The 15,408-nt window shown below is 45.7% G+C and overlaps 1 non-coding gene across 1 annotated transcript; it reads right to left on the bottom strand.

Moving 5' to 3' along the window:
- Window positions 1-2,149: 2,149 nt before the first annotated feature.
- On the bottom strand, window positions 2,150-2,268 carry LOC125403649 (5S ribosomal RNA). Its single transcript, XR_007233016.2, has one exon. It is a non-coding gene; the product is annotated as a 5S ribosomal RNA (ribosomal RNA).
- Between the last annotated feature and the right edge of the window lie 13,140 nt (window positions 2,269-15,408).

Below are 15,408 nucleotides of genomic sequence, written 5' to 3'. Positions count from 1 at the left end.
TTGATCATACCATTTTTTTCTATGCTTCTGAGGTTAGAGTTTTCTCTCAGAAAAAAAAAAATCAGACCATAAGAGGGCATTTAAACCCAGCACTATTTAACCACTCCCAAATTCACTGTTTTGAAAAGTTTGTGTGTCCAGCATCCCCATCCTCCATCCCAATAAGACTCCGTAAAAAGGGGGCTGTCAGTCTTTCAGTCAGCCTCTGGGGATGAGACTTTCTTACGGTCTCCAGGCCAGACTTAAGCCATTCCGCAGAAGGAAGGACTTCTCTCCATTGGGCAGCGTGATGGTCTTCTGCTGTGCTACACCCCAGTCTGTTTCTGTACACTCAGACCCCACGTTCCCTACCCTGCCAGTTCACGACAACAGCACAACAGGCGGTTCCCACTGTGCTGCCTGGCCTTTCTTCAGCTTCATCCGGGTGTCTGTGGTGCTCAGACCAGGAGCAGCCACCTGTTTAATTGTAAGTTTGTATCCCGGACTCTTCTCCTCCGCGTGAGCGGATACTTAAGAAACCCCTGCAAGTGAGCTTCTCCCAGTGTCAGCTCCTGTCCAGGCTGCCTCACCTATGTTCATGTAGCTATGTTCAGTAGCATTTCCAGCTACATAGAGTTCCCTTACCAAGCAGTTCAAAACAGGAAGAGGAAGGGCACGGAAAGGAATCTTCTGTCTTACATCTGAGAGACATGGGGTCAGCAAGCAGAACGAATCTTGGGGAACAGTATACAGCTGGTTGTCCTTAGAGCAGCCCAGAATAGTCATTAAGGCGAGGAGGAGAGCCATTCAGATACAGGCTTTGGTTTATTTGTACTTTGGGCAGCAAAGGTAACAAAATGAGTGGCCAGGGCAGACTGGAAGAGAGAGGTTTCCCTCTCCGCTGAGTTTAGTTCCATTAGGGTAGTGAAAATGATCCTAAAATGTGATGTCTGTTGATTCTGTTGCCTCCAGCCGATCACCTGCTGGTTTGAGAAGGGGGGTGGGTAATCCCTACGATTACCCGAGGTTTCTTGTTTTGGAAATCAGTGGTTTTGTGTCCATCTGTGCAACAGGAAGGAATACTTTCAAGTCTAAACCACAGAGACCCAGATGACGAGGTCGGGAAACATAAGCTGGTTGCACAGTGACGGGGCCAGAAGCTGCCATGATGTCAGGCTTCTAGGGACAGGGGCCTGGACTCCCCTTCAGTGGCCTTCACTTGGAGGCCAGGGAGAGGGCAGCTGCTGTGTCCCTTCCCTCCTCATTTAAATGCCAAGGGCTGAGAGCTTTCCTGCCGCTAGGCTTTTGGCTTTCTTGGCAGAGCTTGCAGCAATACACAAAGGGTGGAAATGGGGACGAAAGGCAGTCATGGCTCTGTAAGATCCCCTGGACTAACGGCATGTCCCTTGGCAGGGAAAAGACTACCCTTGAAAACTGGTGATTTCCTCAGTTGGGGGAGGGGGAGAAAGAAACCCTTCCACACCTGATTGGCAGAGTTTCATGTCTTGAAGCTGTCCCAAAGACTGGCCACTGGTCTCTGCCAATAATTATTTGGCAAGGGCTGGATTTGAACTGATGTGGCATTTTAAGGCCTATATAACGTAAGGATGGCCATTGAAACTGAGACTCCTGCTTATCATTTAGTTTTAGCCAACTAGCTTATAAACTAACTTTCATATAGTACCATATAGAAACTTCACATTAATAAAAATTTTTTAGACTTATTTGTAGGACTAAACTGTGCTTGCAGAGCATTTTAAGCCATGAAGCAGTTATGAGAACCAACCCCGAAGCCATGAACTCCTGAGTTTTGCCTTTAAAGCCATCATGAAAGCAACAATAAACCTTCATTTGGCCACAGTGGCCACACAATTCTGTCTGCTTTCTCTCAGCTCTTCCAGTGCCCTCTTCTCCCTTGAGGCCACATTGGCTGCTTTTCCTGTTTAAGTACTCCATTCCCAGAATTCAGCTTGTGTTCCGTACCCTGAACAAGACCTGGTCCATATGAGCTCCCTCTCACCCCTCCCTCCTCCTCTGCTTCCCCATCCAGTGAAGGGGATGTGAGCTAGGGCCTTACTCCCCCAGTGAGCTCTATCCCCGGCTTCCTTATGACTGTATTTTTATCTTTTTGACACATTTGTCTTTTTTTTTCTTTTTTTCTTTTTAAAAAAGCCTACAGCACCCGGTATTCCCAGGCAGTCTCCCATCCAACTACTAACCAGGCCCGACCCTGCTTAGCTCCCGAGATCAGACGAGATCGGGCGCATTCAGGGTGGTATGGCCGTAGACGTCTTTTTAACACATTTGAAGGTGGAAGGAAATTGATCTCTGAAATTCTACCTGCTTTCTTTCCTCTAAGACTTCAGATGTCTGTCCTCCTGTCTGTTCCCTTCCCCCAGCCATCATAGGGTCAGTCCCCATGATTTACAGTTTACAGCGTAAGAATTAGTCACCCAATTGATTTCTGAAAACCTTTGACCTTTTTCAACTCCTTGTGCAGTGGGAGGCTCCTGGTTTAAATATCCCTGGACGTTGTCAGAGGGCAGTGAAAGGAACTTCTGGAATCCAGTTTCACAGTTATTAGTGAGACCCTTGTCTGTGTAATAGTGTGTGTGTGATTGTGTATGTGTGCTCATGTGTTGTGGGATACAGAAAACCATCAGGAAAATTCCAGAAGGTGTTGACGACTCAACTTTCCCCAGCCCCAGGCAAGATGTGAACTCCATTCCGAAAGAAAAGTTGTGAGGGAAGCCTTTCTAGCTGGAGCCCCAGGCAGCTTCCAGCTCTGGAGCCTCTGGCCCTCCTCCCAGAGGTGCCTCTGTGCGACTCTGGGTGAGAACAGCTGTTCACCCCTGCCCATCACACCTCCCCCCCTTAGCCTGCCACCCCACTTTAATAGAACCCCATGGTCTGAACCAAGAGAGACCAATGGGCATACCATCCCTTTTGTGGGTGCTAGGAGATGCTAAAAGATGAAGGAGAAGCTAAAAATGTCAAAGGCCTGTAAGGAAAGCGAAGAGAGGCTGGACCAAAGTGGGGCAGGAGGGATACGGATGAAGGTTGGATACTGGATAGAAGACATGAAATTCTAGCAATTCACACAAAAACCTTTGTCTTTACAAAGCATGAGTGGGTCAGAGCTAAGGGATCTGGTCTGGACTGGAAGCTGGTCAGACAGGTCTGGCACAACAGCCTCCAGGGCTGCTGCCTGTGGGGAGCTCACTGAATGAGATGGAGTGGCCTTGTGGGCCAGGTGCCTGAAATTAGCCCAGTTACAAGGTTCTTGTCATGCTAAGAGACAATGCAAACAGAACACTTCTGGTCCAGGCCCATCAGTCCCACAGGGAGGCAGTATCCTGACCATGGCTGAGAACCTGCTGACCCCAAAGTGATGTTGTTATACAAACTACCTTGAAGACTCTGCAGGTGTGAAGGGTCATCCCCAAACTGTGGTGAGGGCTAGTGGCTTCGACCCCTACCAACCGCCCCATGCTTAGTTCCAACCGGCAGAGACAGGGGCTGGCAGTTGTCTCGTAACTCCCTGAGCTGGATAAACAGTGCATACCTCTTCAACAAGTGTCGAGTAGAGAAGGATTTTCAGCGTGTGTGTGTCTTTGTGTGTGTGTGTGTGTGTGTGTGTGAAATATTAGGGGAGAAACATACATCCTTAGGAAAAGAAACTTGGAGACTTTCCAGACATTGACAGAGCAGCAGCGTCATTCATATTTGAATTGTTCTGAAGTTCCTCCTCTCCTGTTCCACCTCCCTGAGGAAAACTTTCCACTGGGGTTAGGCTGATTGTGGACTAGGGTCCGGTGGGTAAACCAGCTCACAAGCGTCGTGCCCTAGAGAAAAGCCGTGTGAATCAAGCAAGGCTAGACTTGGCTACTGTCTGGTCTCTGAGGTTTCTCCACGTGAGAAGGTCCCTGAGTAGAGAAGCAATGGGAAGGGAGGTAAACACAGCATGGCTCTGCTGGGAAGACCACCCACACAGCCTCAAGGGAGCCCTGCGCCAGAGCCTGTAGCTGGATCCCAGATCCAGCTTAAACGACGGGAAGGATAATTACCATGACAAGCACAGCGAGGATTTAGAGACTCAGGAAACGAATAGAAAAGAACCTCTTCACCACTGCCTGAGTAAGCGGAGCTGTGGCTGCAGGGGTTGAGGTCAAGGACAAGAGGACAGGACCTGGCTAAGCAGCTTGGCTGGGAGCCTGAGACAGCAGAGCGGAGATGGGGATCTGACTGTTCTCCCTAATCCTCGTTGTAGATAAACTTGCAAAGAAAAACAAAACAAAACAGGGTGGCACTAGTAGAGTCTAAGAAAAGATAAAAGAGCAAATCTTGTGTTGAAGGTTCATCCCAGGAATGGTAACTGGAGCGGAGAGATGGTCTAGGGGCACACATGAGTAGCTGCTGCGTTAGAGACGTCCAGAAGGAGAGGCAGTGAGCGGAGAACCAGAGAGGGATGGGTGGGCTTTGACCAGGCTCAGAATCCCTCATGGCACAGTCTACCTCGGCAAGCATTTTGTTGTGCTTTGGGGAAGAGGCCATGAGTCAGTCACAATGTGAGGAATCCCCCCGAAGTGCTAGGAGAGACAGAAGCCAAGAGCGAGAGCTGCGTAGATGTGCACATGCGCAGACATCCAGTCCTGCCTCAGCCTCCCGGCAGCCTGCGGGAGTTTGGTGGAGAGCAATTGTGGGGTGCAGTGAGACCTGATGGCTCTCTGGGAAAGATACTGTCACCAAAACCACCTCAGACACCTGGGACATTGACAGAGCTGGACTCTATTGAGGAATTATATTAATCTGGGAGACCCTGGTGCCTATCCGTGGGTTCACTTTGAAGTCTGTGGAAACTGCTGACCCCCAGGCCTCAGAGTCTTCTGTTATCAGCAAGTCTTGGAGTGGTTCTCGAGTGCCAATGTAGGGTAGGAAGAATGTAGATGAGCTGAAAATAGACCCTATGCCAAGGCTGAGCAGACCCCTGTAGTCGCCAGACCCAGGAAGTGCAGTGCCAGAAACCAGAGACAACTTCTGAATCCCTTTTCTTTGCAAGAATGGCACTCTTTGAATGGACCACCCTTGGCAAGGCTCTGAGGTCGGTACTACTTGGATTTGGCACATCTGGGCACACCTGGTGCTTCAGGCACAGGTCAAAACCAGGGACTGAGGATTTGCTATGAATGCCTTTGGTCTAATGGGAAGAACTGAAGGAGGCCACAAGAAGGGCTTACGTAATTTTCTTTGCAGCTACTCAGCCAATGAAGGGCTTGGAGAGTCACGGATGAGGGGGGGGGGCACTAAACAGCAAAACTCAAAAGAATTGAGCAAACCTTACCACTCTCTTTTGCAGAAATGACAATGTAGAAACCCACACAGGAAGATTAAACTCCAAGGGGATACAAGACATTTTGTATCTTTACTGCTTTAAAAAAATCAATACACATTTTTGTTGTTGTTGTTTTGAGACAGGGTTTCTCTGGATAGCCTTGGCTGTCCTGGAACTCACTCTGTAGATCATCAGACTGGCCTTGAACTCACAAAGATCCGCCTGCCTCTGCCTCCCTAGTGCCGGCATTAAAGGCATGCACTACCACCGCCTGGCTCAATATACATTCTTTAAAAGTCAGTTTTATGTTTGTAGAGAAAAACTGAGCAAGAAGTGTAGAGTTTCAATATAATCTCCCTATCTCCTTCCATAAACCCCCCTTGTTTATTTCTATGTCGTCTACACAAGAATCAGTGTGAGCAGCATCAGTTATGGAGGGATCTGGTAGTTCCCAGAACCCTTGCTCCTATGGGCGTGGAAGCTTAGAAGGGAGTACTGGAGCATCGCAAAAAGAAAAATGTAGCCAAGACCATGTGATCACCATCTGGACTTCCTTACTGAGTACAGACGTCCATCACACAGTAGAACGTCATCAACATTTCCAAACTATCCATTATGACTTCTCAGAAACGAGAGTCCTAGATCAGCAGAGGGACTGAAGCGGAGGAGGCAGGAGTCCCATTTTCAGCCATGCATAGTCTAGACCAGTGGTTCTCAACCCGTGGGTCATGTCCCTTTCGGGGGGCCGAGTGATCCTTTCACAGGGGTGGTGTTTCAGAGATTGACATTACAATTCATAATAGAAGCAAAATTACAGTTATGAAGTAGCAACAAGGTACTTTCATGGTTGGGGGGGTCACTACAACATGAGGAACTGTATTAAAGGGCCACAGCAGTAGGAAGGTTGAGAATCACTGTGCTAGAAGGAGATAGCGTATAACCCTGACCTAGTGTATTATACTGCCTTGACATACCACAGTGCAGCTTGTGTATCTGTGGAGAACAGATCCTATAACTCTTGTCAGGCAATTGCATGAGCTTCAAGCATTAAAATACTTAAATAGATGTGCTGCGCACAACATAAACACTGTGTTGGGTAGTCATGAAAATTCATAATGTAACAGGCAAAGTACTGCTACCCTGACACATCTGACGACACCGGCTGTTATAATGCGACACGAACTACATTTTATGTGACAGCATACTTTTCTGGGACAAAGTCTCATTATAGAACCTTGACTAGGACTCATTCTGTAGACCAGGCTGGCCTCAGACTCACAGAGATCTGCCTGTCACTGTCCCTCCCAAGTGCTGGGGTTAAAGGATTGTGCCACCACCCCTGGGACTGTGACATCACACACGCATATGTTTATAGATTATATATCATGTATAAGAGTAACAAAAGGAAAAGAAACAAAATATTTACTTGGCAATATAAAAGAAAAACTACAGTTATTTGTGCAAACTGCGTATGCCCGTTCCTAATTACTACGAAACACAATGATGATTATCCATGGCCGCCTACAGATGCTACAGATGTGTCTACACTAACCACTGTGTGCACACTAACCACTGTGGGCATTCACTCTGTGCTCCTGGCTTTCACCTTTGTCATATGACCCCGTGCCCAATTAACAAATAAGAGGGAGCTCTGCTTGCCCCAGGGTTCTCCCTTGCATCCCCCAAATCTTTTCTTCACCAGACATTTTAGTTAAAAGTGTAAGCGTTCCCTATGAAGAGTCCTGAGCACAAAGAACATCCCAGTACAAAGATCCAAGATCTGGGTCATGCACACTTCTTGGTTTGTAGGTTCTGGGGGGCATTGCCTTCTGGACTGAGTTTGGAAAGGTTTTAGAAAGAATGGAAAAGGAGCCCCTAGTTTTGCAATCTGTGGGTTCCTCTCTGTCTCTTCTTTCCCCATAAATCTTTTTTTTTGTTTTGTTTTTGTTTTTGTTTTTTTGAGGCAGGGTTTCCTCTGCAGCTTTGGAGCCTGTCCTGGAGCTAGTTCTTGTAGACCAGACTGGCCTCGAACTCAAAGAGATCCACCTGCCTCTGCCTCCCAAGTGCTGGGATTAAAGGCGTGCATCACCACCGCCCAGCCATAATCTTTTTGTAACCCCTTCCTTCTCGAATTCCCCATTGGCTCTAAAGAGCCCTCCATTACCTTCCCTTTCTTAACTCTAATCCAATGCACTTACACAGAACACTTTCTTTTTTAAAACTTTTATTTATTTAATTATTATTATTATTAAATAATTTTAACCTCCTCCTCTCCTCCCATTTCTCTCCCCCTCCCCCCATTCCTATGGTCAGAGGAAGATAGAAGAGAATCTGGGCAGAAGGCAACAGATACCTCTGGCAAGCCATACTTTTCATCAGAAACAAGGCCATAAAAGGAAACCAAGGCCAGTCTGAGCTAAACAGTGAGACTTGGTAGGAGGTGGGGAGGTCACTTTGATACCAACTATGGTGGTACACACCTATTATCCCAGCCCTTCGGAGGCCGAGGCAGGAGGATTGTGAGTTCAAGACCAGCCTGGACTATAGGGAGACCCTAACTCACAAAAGAAAAACAAGCAAGGGCTGGGGTGTAGTTTGTGGCCGAGCAACTACCCTGGATTATTGGCATTAGGAACTTGTCTAGTTAGGGTGAGGCCTTGGGTTCAATATCCATCCCACTTCCCCAAACACCTGTAGTGAGGCTTCAGGAAGTACTGACTGTGGAGACTGGAGAGATGCTCCAGAATGTTCACTGCTCTTGGAGAGTACTCGGTTTCGACTGCCAGCACCCACATGGCAGCTCATACCTGTCTGTTAACTCTAGTTCCAGGGATCCAGTATACTCTTCTGACTTCCATGTGCTCCTGCATGCATGTCATGCACACAAAGTCATGCAGGCAAACACAAGGGCACATAGATAAAAATAAGCACATAAAGAAATTAAAAGAAGTAAATATTTGGACTAGATATTTACCAAGAATAAGAAAGACTTATAAATGGTGGCTTTATTGACATAGACTCCACACATAAAATGCACCTTTTTGAAGAGTAAAAACTAGTGACTTTTAGTAACTCCACATGCCTGTGCAACCCTCAGCACAATCCATTTCTGAACGTTCTCACCAGCCCTGAAAGAAATTCCCTTTCCATTCACAGTTAAGCCCCAGTGTCTCCCCTGGGTCCTCGATAACTGCCGATCTATTTTCAGTAGCTATATAATGGTCTTTTCTAGAAGTTTCTCATAAAATCAAGAGCAAGACTTCACATAGTTCTTGATCTTTTGCGTCTAGGTTCTTCCACTTAGAGCAATGTTCATCTGTGTTGGAGCATGTACCAGTACTTCATTTATTTTCATGGTTAGATAATAGTCTGCCGTGGATATACCAGATCGCTTGCACCCGTTCATTAGATGCTAGACATGTGGTCAGTGTTAGTTTTGACTCCTCTGCTGTGAATATATATATATGTGTGTGTGTGTGTGTGTGTGTGTGTGTGTGTGTGTGTGTATGTAATATTTCTATGAGCACATATATATGTTTTGTTGAATATATGTCTGCCTAGGAGTAGAACTGCTGTGTTATATTTAACCTATGGAAAGGAATTACTAAACAATTTTCAAAAGTGCATGCATGTACACATGGGACAGTGGTGGCATATGCCTTTTGTCCCAGCACTTGGGAGGCAGAGGCAGATGAATCTCTCTAAATTCCAGGCCAGCTTGGTGTATAGAGTGAGTTCCAGGACAGCCAGGCTACACTAAGGAATCTGGATGCTTTGAGTTTTCATCAGTATTTTTCTTTTTTTTTCTTCCTTCCTTCCTTCCTTCCTTCCTTCCTTCCTTCCTTCCTTCCTTCCTTCCTTCCTTCCTTCCTTTCGACAGAGTCTCTCTGTGTAGCCCCCTGGCTGTCCTGGAACTCACTATGGAGAGCAGGCTGCTATCTAACTCAGAAAGATCCTCTGCCTTGAGTGCTCCTGAGTGGGTCTAAAGGCACACACACACACATCCAGTCTTCTTTTTGTTTAGCAGCCTCAGTGGGCATGATTCTTGTGATTTTGTCCTTAGATGGCAAGTGATAGTGAACATCTTTCCATGGGTTCAAGGGAGCATCTTCTTCGGGAAAAGGTCTATATGCAAGTCATGTGCCTGTTTGTAAACTGAGTTGTTTGTCATGGCTGAGTGTAAGGAACTTTTCATATAAACTTGAACTCAAAATCCTCCAGATACACCCTCCCCAGTGCTGGGATTACTGGTGTACAACCCCACAGTGAACCAATTAACAGACTTTCCCAATAATCCAGACCAAAGGTGGTGGTGGTTTGAACCAGAGTGGAATTAGGTGAGATGTTGAAAACTCTCACTACATCATGAGCTGCAGTCAACAAGATTTGAGGACATATTGAGTACAGAATAAGAAAAGAAGCGTCAAAGATGACTTGCGGGGACTTTTATCTGAGTGAGGAGGGACTTTCCGGTTTTGTGGTGGAGTGACCACTGATGGAGCAGGTTGAGGTGAGGAGTGGGCAAGAGTTCACTCTGAGGCAAATGAATTCGAATGCCTACCAAATCAAGACTATTGTTGAACGTACAAGTCTGGAGATTGAACCAAAAGGTCTGAGAATAGTTAGGAAGATCCAGGAAGACAAAAGCCCTTTGGAACGGTACTCAGTGTGGGCAGCGGCAGCGTTCTCATGGGGAATGGGAACCTCCATCTGAGAGTACACATCATGACCACCCATAGAGAAGCTGCTATCTACGAAACAGACATTGTATCGTCCATGTCTGTTAGCAGTGTCTTCCCTTCAGTCATGTGACTGTCTCCAGAAGGCGCCGAGCCCCTAACAGCGCTCAAATGCCTTCCCTCCTCATTCTCTCCATATTACCACACTATCCTTCCACTATGCCTTCCACAATCTTTCTTTTTATTGGCTCAAAGGACAGCATAGCACTGTCTCGTTAACCACACGGTCCTGCTCTGGTGCTCGCCACGAGGACACAGAATCTTTTCTTGATGCTGGATGGTTTGCATCCAAGTGAGGCCATCACATGGACAAAATATATTTACAAATAACAACATAAGCAAGGGAATATTGTCCAAAGAAGGCCCAAGTCTTGTCCCATGACAGGTGTATAGCTAAACTTGTCACTTTAATTGGCTCAGCTGACAAGCATGTTACACATGTCTTCTTACTGTAGGCTGTAGGAGGGGAAAACCCACCAGGTACTCCATCCCTTACTAGCCTGCTTTCCTAACTTAGATTCTTTCATGGAGAGACTCTTGACCCAGGCTCAGCCTTGGTAAAGCTTCATCCTTTGTCATCCATGTTTTGTTTCATTCTGTCTTCGTTCCCAATAATGTCTGTCCTGTAAAACAGAAACTATTCTGTCTGGTCTGGCAATGCCTAGCTTACAAGCTCTTCCAAACATAAAGACTGCTCTTTTGAGGCAGGGTGAGTGCCTCGACTTTCCTGATATTTTGGCACCAGTCTTTTTTTTATTGTAAATAAATTTTTATTTAAGGGATTTGATTCCATCTTGAGTCGCATGGTTTCCAGATTCTTTCATTCCCCTTTCACTCTGATTGTGCTCTTTAGCCCTTTTGGTACCAGTCTTTTAAGGGTCAGAAATTTAGCTCTGAACCTAGAATGGCTTTGACAATCGTGAATTCACTGAAATCATCTTGAATCTCAAATGTAGGTGTGGACTCTTTGGTACAGATCCCAGGAGAGCACAGCTTTGTCTTAGTTGATTGAACTGTCTGCCAGGCTCTCATAGGCAGGCCTTCCTTTTGCTGACTCTGTGGACTTCTGTAGTTTTCTATGCTTTCTTTCCCCCTCTTTCAAAAATCTCTGTCTTTTCATACGGAAGCCTTCCAACCTGCTGATATTGCTTCTCCAAAACTACCCACATTGTGGATGCTGTGTTTCATGTGGAGAGTCCACCAATCCCATTGGTCACCAATAAGAGAATGACTTTCTTTAGCTATTTTGTTTCTAATTTCCTTTTTGAGGTTAACTACCTTTCCAGGCTTCAAAATTGCAAGGGGATATGAGTCTTTGGGGTACAGCCCAAGGAGTCCCATGTTACTTGCCTATGATGGAAAGCTATCAGATAATATATTTTGATTGATATAAAATGTCTATTTTGAAGTCATTCCCCAAATATCCAAGACTTCAGATCATATGTGTCTAACTTTACATTTTTATATAACTATAGATTTGCAAAAGTTGCAAAGAAACGTTTAGGAAGTTTCTGTACCCTTTCCACAGTCTTCGTTGATGTTCCCATCTTACAATTATTATCCAGTAACCCTAGAATTTATTCAGACACTATTTTTATTGCATCCCGATGCTAATATATTTGTGTGTGTAGGTGTGTGTGTAAGAGAAATCCTGATGCAAATTTGCCATGCTGTACCCTTGTGTAACCATGACCGTAGTTAAGACCCTTACCATCACTAAGGCTCATGACTCTTAATAGCAGCATCCATCTCTCCATTCCAAACACCTGGCAAAACACTAGCCTGTTACTAGCTACACTACTCTGCTTTTAGCTCCATAATCACATTACTTCAGCGTTGTTATGTAAACATCCCCCTTTTGTGGTAATGAGAATTGCATGTTTGGTGAGTGTTTAACTAAATTATAACTGCAGCTTTCTTTTTTTCACTTTGAGAAAAAGCCTCATAAATTGACCATTCTGGGCTCGAACTTGCTCTGTAGCTCATGAACACCTTTAATCTGTGATCCCCCTGCTTCAGTCTCCCAAATGGTAACAACTACAGGACCAGACCCAGAAATACATATTCTTTTGATATTGACTTGTTCAGGGGGGTGTATGTGTGTGGCATATGTGCATGCGTGTTTATCTGTGTGGCACTGCACATGTGCATACATATAAAGACTATAGGTTGACATTGGATGTCTCCTGAAACCCTCTCCATTTCATACAGTGAGGGAGGCAGGGTCTCTCATTGAACCCAGAGTTCACTGATTCAGCTGGCCAGCTAGTCAATTTACTCTGGGATCCTGTCTCTGTAATCACACAGATGGCTAAGCCATCACCCCAGCCTGGGATTGACTTTAATTTCCTGAGGTTCATCCAAATAATTGAGGGTATTAATAGTTCCTTTTCTTTATTGCTGAGTAGTATTCCATGGTGTAGATGTTTGTTTGTTTGTTTGTTTTAAATACATGGTGATTTTTGTTATTATAATAATTTTTATTGTCGCAGTGTTAAGGCTTGAATTCAGTGGACTTGTGTATGATAAGCAAGGCTATAATTTGCTTTAATTTTAATTTGCTTGTTTTGTTAGTTTGAGACAGAGTCTCAAGTGGTTCAAACTGGTTTGGAATTAGCTATGCAGATGGGGCTGGCCTTGAACTTCTGGTTCTCCTGCTGCAAGCACCAGCAAGTCCAGCAAAGGCTCTGGCTGTAACTTTCACACTCAGAAGTTCAAACACATGAATTCCTAGGTTAAACAGTTTTCATTTCCCCGAGATAAAGTCCGAAGAGCGAAGCCATTTAGTTTTCAAGTAGACATCAAGCTACTTTTCAGATTCAGCTTGATTTGGGGATTAAATTATTGAGACCCTGGACAGGTTTTCCACTGTTTTCTCTTCCTAATTAGGCAGGTGTTCTTCTACAGTCCAGTGAAGTCAGATAAACCTGGATCAGATCCGTCATCCCCACTTATTAGCTGAGTGAGCCTGAACATGTAGTAAGCTGTTTTTCCTTAGATCCACACGGACAAAATCGAGATAAAAATGTATGGGACAGAAATGATTTAAAAGAGCTACATATGAAATACTGAGTAGCGTCTGGTACCCAATTGTGAGTTAATGCTAGCTCTGTCTCCAGACTGTGGCAAAACAATAATCAATCATTATTTCCAGTTTTTATGGTATTGGAAGCTGTAATTTTAAATTGTTTATGGTACTGGAAATTATAGCTGACTTTAAAAATCCAAAGAAATGGGGCTGCAGAGATGGTGTAGTGGTTAAGAGCACTGACTGTTCTTCCAAAGGACCAGTGTTCAATTCCTAGCACCCACATGGCAGCTCCTAACCACCTGTAACTCAGATCTAGGGGATCTGACAGCCTCTTCTGGGCTCCTCAGGCATGTGATATGATATGCACACACAGGCAAGCACTCATATACTTAAAAATAAGCCTTTTTTAATCTAAAGAAATATATACTCTCAATTTATATTTTTAACTAAATGGGTTATCTTTAATTTTTAAAACTATTTTAAAATTTATTTAGGATGCGCACGTGTTGGAATCAGCATACATGCTACAGCACAGGAGTGGGGGTCAGAAAACCCTTGCAGGAGCTGGCTCTCTCTTACCATGTGGGTTCCCAGGATCAGACTCAGGTTGCCGGGCTTGGCAGCAGGCACGTTTACCGCTAAGCCGTCTTGCTGGTCCTGCGAAGGCTATCTTTATTAACCTGCTCATAAACATCTTATGAAAGCTAATTGTCCTTCCTCAGTGATATTGTGGTAATGATCTCTGTGACTCTTGGAAGCAGAAACAAACTGGCATCTCTCCACTGTGCTCCTTCTCCTTCTTCTAGGTCAGTGAACAATTTTCTGATGACCGGCCCAAAGGTAAGAAGTCTTTGACGAACTCAGGTGTCTCTAGCTTTAACTTGTTGGCTGAGGATAGCACAGGTGGTTTCATTACACCTACAGCCTCCATCATGTTGCAGTGCACAGCACAGACAGAGACTTACTTGCCTGCAGCCTCAGCAAATCCCAGAGCTCAGATGAGAACTTGGGTGGGTTGTTACTGAATGTATGGCTGGAAATCTCCAGAACCAGAAAAGGCACCAGCTTTGACAGGAGTAGTGACCCCCTAATGTTCAGGAACTGCACTACATGGAAGTAGTTCCAGAATAGCAATCCTTACCTAGTAGTGGGGTGAAGAGACCTGAGATTTCAAGAATTTTAGAGAGATGCTTTAGTATGATGAGCAAAGACTGGTGGGAAGTAGGGCTTGATAGACATCAGATTCAACCCCTCCTCTGGCCTTCTGCCAACTGTGAGGCTCTGGGCAAAGCAGTTCTCTCCGAGCCTTGGCGTCTTGACCTCGCGATGGACAAGGACACCGACGCTATGAAATGAGATAGTACCTGTAGCCTGCTTTCTCAGCCCACGCTTTAGGAAACTGGGAGTGTCAGAGTGTCAGAGAGTTGCTCGGGACAAGGGTCTCCTAAGTTGAAGCTAAAGTTTGAGCCCATATTCCTGTAGGCTTACCTCGTCTACTCCAGCAGTGTGGCAGCTGGTGCCCAGAGTGGTATTGAAGAATGTAAATACCAGTTCGCTTGGGACCGCTGGAACTGCCCCGAGAGAGCTCTGCAGCTGTCCAGCCATGGCGGACTCCGCAGTGGTAAGGAAAGCCTTGGCCTCTGCTCCAGAAACCCCTGGTCATAGCTTGGGCCCCTCTTTTTCTACATCCTTAATTTTCACCCAGTCTCTTGGCTCAGTACATCACACTCCTCTGCAATCTTCTCTTTTCCTTCTCTGCCCCATTTGTTTCCTACTCTCCTCCTTTCTCTTCCTTCTTTCCTTCCTTTCTCTCCTCTCTCTGTCTCTGTCTCTGTCTCTCTCTCTCCCTCACTGTCTAATACACTTTGCTTCATCTCCCGTCCTGTACTGCCCTTGGCTGCCCAGCTGGCCAAAGGCTTCGTCACACTCTAAGCAATACCAAGATGTAGGGTAGGGTCATAAACCCTCACACTGCTTAGTCTGTCCTTTCAGCAGGCTTAGAGAGCGGGGCTGAGCCAGGAGAAATGTGGAGACCAGGTTACCACAGAGAAGATTAGTAGTATTGAGAAGGCAGCCCATTGGAGGAGATTTCAAGACTGACACAGGCTTTCTGGACTTTCCAGGAGGAAATGGGCTGGGTTCTTTGCCTTCAGAGTCATCTCTTCTTCCTCGGGTTCTTTCCGACCTAACTCCTTTAGGAGCACCCATCAGGGGTCTAGCCAACCACTCACAAAATGTGTGACTTGGAAAGGTGGGAGGATGGAGGTGAGGACTGAGCGCAGGGAGGGGATGGATCCTGAAAGGGGGCAAGCTACAGGATTCCTCTC

This window comes from Myodes glareolus, chromosome 7, assembly GCF_982192425.1.
Source record: "Myodes glareolus chromosome 7, mMyoGla1.1, whole genome shotgun sequence".
Taxonomy (NCBI): domain Eukaryota; kingdom Metazoa; phylum Chordata; class Mammalia; order Rodentia; family Cricetidae; genus Myodes; species Myodes glareolus.
This window is presented reverse-complemented; position numbering and strand designations above follow the sequence as displayed.